The sequence below is a fragment of the Tamandua tetradactyla genome, chromosome 24, assembly GCF_023851605.1.
Source record: "Tamandua tetradactyla isolate mTamTet1 chromosome 24, mTamTet1.pri, whole genome shotgun sequence".
In the NCBI taxonomy this organism is placed as follows: Eukaryota; Metazoa; Chordata; class Mammalia; order Pilosa; family Myrmecophagidae; genus Tamandua; species Tamandua tetradactyla.
The window spans coordinates 25,951,321-25,958,614 of record NC_135350.1 but is presented as its reverse complement, the minus strand read 5'-3'; the positions used below and the strand labels follow the sequence as shown (position 1 = coordinate 25,958,614).

The 7,294-nt window shown below is 37.8% G+C and overlaps 1 pseudogene; it reads left to right on the top strand.

Annotated features, from left to right (window-relative positions):
• The first annotated feature begins 4,412 nt into the window (after positions 1–4,412).
• On the top strand, positions 4,413–6,320 carry LOC143668131 (protein PRRC2C pseudogene; annotated as a pseudogene).
• The last annotated feature ends 974 nt before the right edge of the window (positions 6,321–7,294 follow it).

Below are 7,294 nucleotides of genomic sequence, written 5' to 3'. Positions count from 1 at the left end.
GTCATAAATCTGTATATTCCTCAGAGAAGCAATGCTTTGCATATATGGACCCTCAATAAATACTTGTCAATGGCCATTAAATTATAAGGCTGTGAGAAAAAATTGTAGCCAATTATGTTATTTCAAATTACTTTGTGTATAACATGGTATGGTGTGCTGGTTTGAAACTATTATGTACCCCAGAAAAGCCATGTTCTAATACGATCCAATTTTGTGGGGCAGTCATTTCTTTTATTTCTGATTTGATATTGTAGGGCAGACATTTTTGATTGATCATCTCCGCAGAAATGTGATGTGCCCAACTTTGTGTGTGACCTTTAATGATATGGAAATATGACTCCACCCATTCAGCGTGGGTCTTGAATAGTTTACTGGGGTCCTTTAAATGGAGGAACATTTTGTAAAAGACTCAGATGCATACACTTAGAGAACAGTTGCTTCAGAGCCTACAGATACATTTGGTGATGCTTGGAGTGCCGACACTGGCAGAGCCCAGCAGATGTCACTATGTGCCTTACCATGAGATACTAAGCAAGCCAGAACCCACAGTTTTGTCCTGCAGAAACAAAGTGAAGGTGCACAGAGGCTTAGAGAGGAAACCACTGACATCTGAAGCTGGAAGCAACGGAACTGGGTCAAGGACGAGCGGATGTCAGCCACATGCCTTCTCGCCGATAGAGGTGTTCTGGACAGCATCAGCCTTTCTTGAATGAAGGTAACCTCTTGGTGGTGCCTTAATTTGGACATTTTTGTGGCCTTAGAACTATAAACTTTTAATGTAATGAATTCCCTTTACAATAGCCATTCTATTTCTGGTATATTGCATTCCAACAGCTTTAACAAACTAATACATATGGGTTAAATACATTTTCTACGATGTTATGGCAATCTCAGCATCATTTCAGACTACTTAATGAGAAAGTTAAATTCAGCAGGAGACAAACATTACTTTCAAAGTGCTCCCATCTTGAAAGCAACCTGAAAACTCCATGAATATTGTTCTTGCTAAGGTCACCAGTAATAACACCTCATAGCCAAACTCAGTAAATTCCGTTTTTTACCTTGTTCTCCTTGCAACATTTGCCCCTGGTGATGATGGTTCTATCTTGAAGGTCAGTAATAGATGATGTTTTAGTGCTCTAGATCAGGATAAGGTGGCTTCATAGGTGAATTCTACCAGTAATTCCAAGAAGAATTAACACCAATCTTGCTCAAACTTTAAAAAAAAATGAAGAAAAGGAAACACTACCTAACTCATTCTACGAAGCCAAAATCACCCAATACTAAAGCCAGGTAAGGAAACTAGAAGAAATGAAAACTACAGACCAATTTTCTTAATAAATATAGGTGCAAAAATTCCTCAAGAACATACTTGCAAATTGAATCCAACAGTGTATTAAAACAATTATACACCATGATCAAGTAGGTTTTATCCCAGGTGTTCAAGGGTGTGTTCAACAACACAAGGAATTCAATTAATGTAATATACCTCAATACAAATCAAAGGGGGAAAACTACATGATCATATTGATTGATACAGAAAAGGCATTTGACAATATCCTTTTTTTGAAAAAAATAATTTGAAAGAGAGGAATAGAATGAAACTTCCTCAACATGATAAAGAGAAAACATGAAAAACCCACTGCTAACATTATACTCAGTGGTGAAAGGCTGAAAGCTTTCTCTTTAAGATCTGGAACAAGACAAGGATACCCACTGTCACCACTGCTATTCAACATTATGCTAGAAGTTCTAGCTAGAATAGTTAGCCAAGAAAAAGAAATAAAAGGAATCCAAATTAAAAAAGAAAAAAGTAAAACTTTCACTATTTTCAGATGAGATGATCTTATATATAGAAAGTCCTGAATGCTACTAAACTAATATAAGATCAGAAAACTGGCAAAGTACAAGATCAACAATCAAAAATCAGTGTTTCTATACACAGGTAGGGGCAAGCTGAGAAGGAAATGAAGTAAAGATTTCATCTATAATAGCAACTAAAAGAATAAAATATTTAGGAATAAATTTAACTAAGGGTGTAAAGGACCTTTGCACAGAAAATTATAAAACACTGCTAAAAGAAACCAAAGAGGACCTAAATAAATGGAAGAACTTTCTGGGTTCATGGATTGGTATATGAGATATCATTAAGTTATCAATTCTACTGAAATTGATTTACTGATTCAATGGCATCCCAATAAAAATTCCAGTGGCATGCTTTACAGAAATGAAAATCCAATTATCAATGGATTGGAAATTTAAGGGGCCCCAAATAGCCAGAAAAATCTTGCAAAAGAAGAACAGAGTTAGAGGAGTCGTGCATCCTTTCTTTAAAGCACATTACAAAGCTACCAGTAGTCAAATAGCATGGTCCTGGCATACAGATATGCATTTTAATAATCAGAATTGAACTAAGAGTTCAAATGCAACTTCACATATATGGTCAACTGATTTTTGACAAGGCTGCCAAGTCCATTCAACTGGGACAGCAGATTCTCTTCAACAAATGGTGCTTGGAGAATAGATATCCATATCCAAAAGAATGAAAGAGGACCCTTTTCTCACACATTATACAAAAATCAACTCAAAATGGAACAAAGCCTAAAAATAAGAGCAGGATCATAAAATCCTAGAAGAAAATATAGGGAAATATGTTGAAGAGCTTGTGGTACCCAGTGGTTTCATAGACTTTACATGCAAAATAGAAGCAATGAAAGAAAAAAAAATAGATAAATGGAACCTCCTCAAAATTAAAGAACTTTTGTGTTTTAAAGGATTTTGTCAAGAAACTGAACAGGCAGCTTAATCAATAGCAGGAGATATTTGGAAACCACATATCCAATAAGGGTTTAATATCCAGAATATAAAAGAATTTATGCAACTCAACAGTAAACAAATCCAATTTGTTTAATTGGACAAACAATACAATTAAAAATGGTCAAAAAATTTGACTGTACATTTTTCCAAAGAGGAAATCAAATGACTAAAAGCATATGAAAAGTTGCTCAACATCTCTAGCTTTGAGGGAAATGCAAATCAAAACTAAAATGATATACTATTTTGCACCTACTAGAATGGCCATTATTAAAACAACAGAAAACTACATGTGTTGTAGAGGATGTAGACAAATAGGAACTCTCATTTACTGCTGCTGGGAATATAAAATGGTGCAGTAACTGTGGAAGTTTGGAATTTCTTCAGGAAGTTAGGTATAGAATTACCATATTATCTGGCAATTCCACTACTAGGTATATACTTACAAAAATTGAAAGCAGGATTACAAACTGTTATTTGCACACTAATGTTCATAGCGACATTATTCACAGTTGCTAAAAGATGAAAGCATCCCAAGTGTCCATCGACTGATGAACAGATTATCAAAATATGGTATATACATTTTAAAGCTTAAACTTCTGTGTAAGACCAAAGGGAGAGATGTTTATTTGGAGCAAAACTTATATTTTGGATAGTGCATTTCCTAACTTACCTTGTATGATCAGTTTAGTTTAACACCATAAGTACATGGAGTCTTGAATAGGGCAAGAGATTTTGTTGATTTGTCCAGGTTACTGTGATGCCCTGATAAATCCAAGAGTAATTTGGACAGTGAATAAAGAAGTATTTGTAAAGTCCCCTTGAGGGGCTAGGGAGATAGGAGGAAATATCCAACTTCCCCATTTGGAGAATTTCTGATATTCTCACAAACAGTGGGGCAACTTATTCAATAAGCTAAGCCCTTGACCTTGGGGTTCACCCTATGAAACCTATTTCTACAAAGGATAAGCTAAGCCTACTTAAAATTAGGCCTAGGGGGCAGGCCTTCCATGCTTGTGCACAGGCACAGTCCTGCACGGGCGGCTGGTCCCCCTAAAAAAAAAAAAAAAAGATTAGGCCTAAAAGACACCCTGAGAGAACCTCTTTTGTTGCTCAGATATGGCCTCTTTCTCTAAGCCAACCCAGCAGGTGAACTCACAGCCCTCCCCCCATGTGGGACTTGACTCCTGGGATGTAAATCTCCCTGGCAACATGGGGCAGAAAACCCAGGATAAGCTGGGGCCTGACATCAAGAGACTGAGAAAGGCTTCTTAACCAAAAGGGGAAAGAGGGAAATGAGACAAAATAACATTTCAGTGGCTGAGAGATTTCAGAGTCAAGAGGTTATCCTGAGGATTATTCTCATGCATTATATAGATATCTATTTTTAGTTTATGGTGTATTGGGTTGACTAGAGGGAAGTACCTGAAACTGTAGAGCTGTATTCCAATAATCTTGATTCTTGAAAACTATTGTATAAAGATATAACATCTACAATGTGACTGTGTGATTGTGAAAACCTTGTGTCTGATGCTCCTTATATCCAGGGTATGGACAAATGAGTAAAAAGTATGGATAAAAAAATAAGTAAGCCTTGATTGGAGCTCAACGGAGACCCTAGAAGTGCGCATAGACTCATCTTGACACTCACCCTGGCCGACACGTTTTAAGGGGAGTGGCAGGAGGTTTTTGGACTCGATGAGTTTCCACCGAAATGTCGGAGAAGTCAGGCCAGAGCACAAAAGCAAAGGATGGGAAAAAGTATGCAACACTCAGTTTATTTAATACTTACAAGGGTAAATCATTAGAAACTCAGAAGACCACAGTTGCAGCTCGACATGGACTACAAAGTCTTGGAAAAGTTGGTATTTCACGGCGTATGCCTCCACCAGCTAATCTTCCAAGTCTCAAAGCAGAAAATAAAGGCAACAATCCTAATGTGAACATTGTACCTAAAGATGGCACTGGATGGGCATCAAAACAAGAACAGCATGAAGAAGAAAAAAAAAACACCAGAAGTGCCTCCAGCACAGCCAAAACCTGGGGTTGCAGCTCACCCAGAAGTACCACCTGTTCCCAAATCATGGGCCAATAACAAGCAAGGTGGGCAAGGAGATGGAATCCAAGTGAATAGTCATTTTCAGCAAGAATTTCCCAGCCTCCAGGCAGCTGGAGATCAGGAAAAAAAAGAAAAGGAAGCAAATGATGACAACTATGGACCTGGACCCAGTTTACGTCCACCAAATGTTGCTTGTTGGAGAGACGGTGGAAAGTCTGTTGGCTCACCTTCTCCATCTGATCAAGATGAAAAGCTCTCTGGCCAGGATGAGAACACAGCTGGAACATCAGAACAAAATGATATCCTCAAAGTTGTGGAAAAGAGGATAGCTTGTGGTCCACCACAGGCTAAACTGAATGGACAGCAACCTGCACTTGCTTCCCAGTATAGAGCTATGATGCCTCCTTATATGTTTCAACAGTATCCTAGAATGGCATATCCTCCTCTACATGGTCCCATGAGGTTCCCACCTTCTTTATCTGAAACAAACAAAGGCCCAGGAGGAAGAGGCCCACCTCCTTCATGGGCCTCTGAGCCTGAATGCCCCTCCATCCTTAGTGCATCAGAACTGAAGGAGCTTGATAAATTTGATAACTTAGATGCTGAAGCTGATGAAGGTTGGGCAGGTGCCCAGATGGAAGTAGATTATACAGAACAACTGAATTTCAGTGATGATGATGAACAAGGAAGTAGTAGTCCCAAAGAGATTAGCAGTGATGATCAAGTTTCAAAAGCCTCTGAAAACTCTGAAAACCGAAAAGATGCAGATGAAGTTTGCAGCACTAAATCATCTTCTTAGATACCTGCCCAGCCATCAGTAGTAAAAGGTCCTTATGGGAAAGGACCTCCATTTAATCAGGAACGTGGACCATCTTCACACCTGCCACCACCTCCAAAATTGCTTGCACAGCAGCATCCACCTCCAGATCGACAGGCAGTACCTGGAAGACCAGGTCCTTTTCCCGCCAAGCAGCAAGTACCTGATGAAGATGAAATCTGGAAGCAAAGACGAAGACAGCAATCAGAAGTTTCTGCAGCAGTGGAACGTGCTCGTAAACGACGTGAAGAGGAAGAACGAAGAATGGAAGAACAAAGAAAGGCAGCATGTGCAGAGAAACTGAAACGATTGGATGAGAAGCTTGGCATTGTGGAAAAACAACCATCTCCAGAGGAAATTAGGGAAAGGGAGCATGAAAAAGAACGAGAGCATGAGAAAGAACTTGAGAAAGAGCAAGAACGGGAAAGGGAGAAGGAGAGGGAAAGAGAAAAGGAAAGACAACAGGAAAAGGAAAAAGAGCTGGAAAGGGAGCAGGAAAAACAAAGACTAATGGAAAAGGAAAGAAAGCAGGAAAAAGAAAAAGAACTAGAACAGCAACAGGAAAAGGAAAAAGAACTACAAAAAATGAGAGAACATGAGAAGGATTGGAGCTAGAGCAGGAAAGGGAAAAAGTGGAGGAAAAAGTCGAATCCAAAGAACCTACTTTAGAGCCTGTGGTAGAAAAACAAGAAAGTGAAAACAACTCTAATAAAGGTATGGTAGGTTGTTGTTCTTTTATACAGGCTTGAGCCATGATTTTCTTATTTTATATTAAAGAAAAAAGTGTTGAAGGAGAAAAATGATGGTGGGATTATTTCTTAGTGGAAAAAAAATGAATAAACATCCCTGAAATGTTTCTCAGAGCTATTAGATGAATTTTAATGCAGTTTGGTCTGCAAAGTTGTATTGACTTCCCAGTCACATGTTGTGATTCTTCCCCTACTTTTTTCTCACTCCAGACCTGCAACTAAATAAAATCTCATTTGTTCACGTGCATTACTATATATAAAAATTAACTGAAAGAGGACTTATTGTCATAGTTAAATGACTGTACCCACTTTGTAATATCAGATATGTTTTCCTACCGGTTAAACTGACAGTTTTCCATAGTGTAGTTTGTGCTTTTCAGTTTATAATTTCCATGTACTTTTTTGTCTTTCTAGATGTAATCAGTTTGGGGAGGCAGGGATTTCTTTCCCACATTGGCTCATATAGACTTTAATTATTGGAATTAAAATATAGTGTAAAACCTTGCCATTAACTTTTAGTAAAATGCAATCTTAATGAACAGCTTGAATTAACAAGGACTTAAAATAGAAATACTATTTTATTTCAGGATATTTTCTGATAAAGAAATGAATCCCTAAATCTGCCAAGCCCTGCTGCGTAAAATGGTTATTTGCTATTTAAGAATTTGTTGTCAGTTTTTTAAACCTTCAAACTTGACTCTAGGTATAACTAGGAAAGATATGAGTGGTTTTCCTTAGACTTCTTTAGGTAAGGCCTATTGGATCATTTATTTATTTAAGATTTCATGAATCTTCTTCATATTAATCCATCTAGAGATACTTTTGATTCTAATATTGGGTTCTTATTACATATCA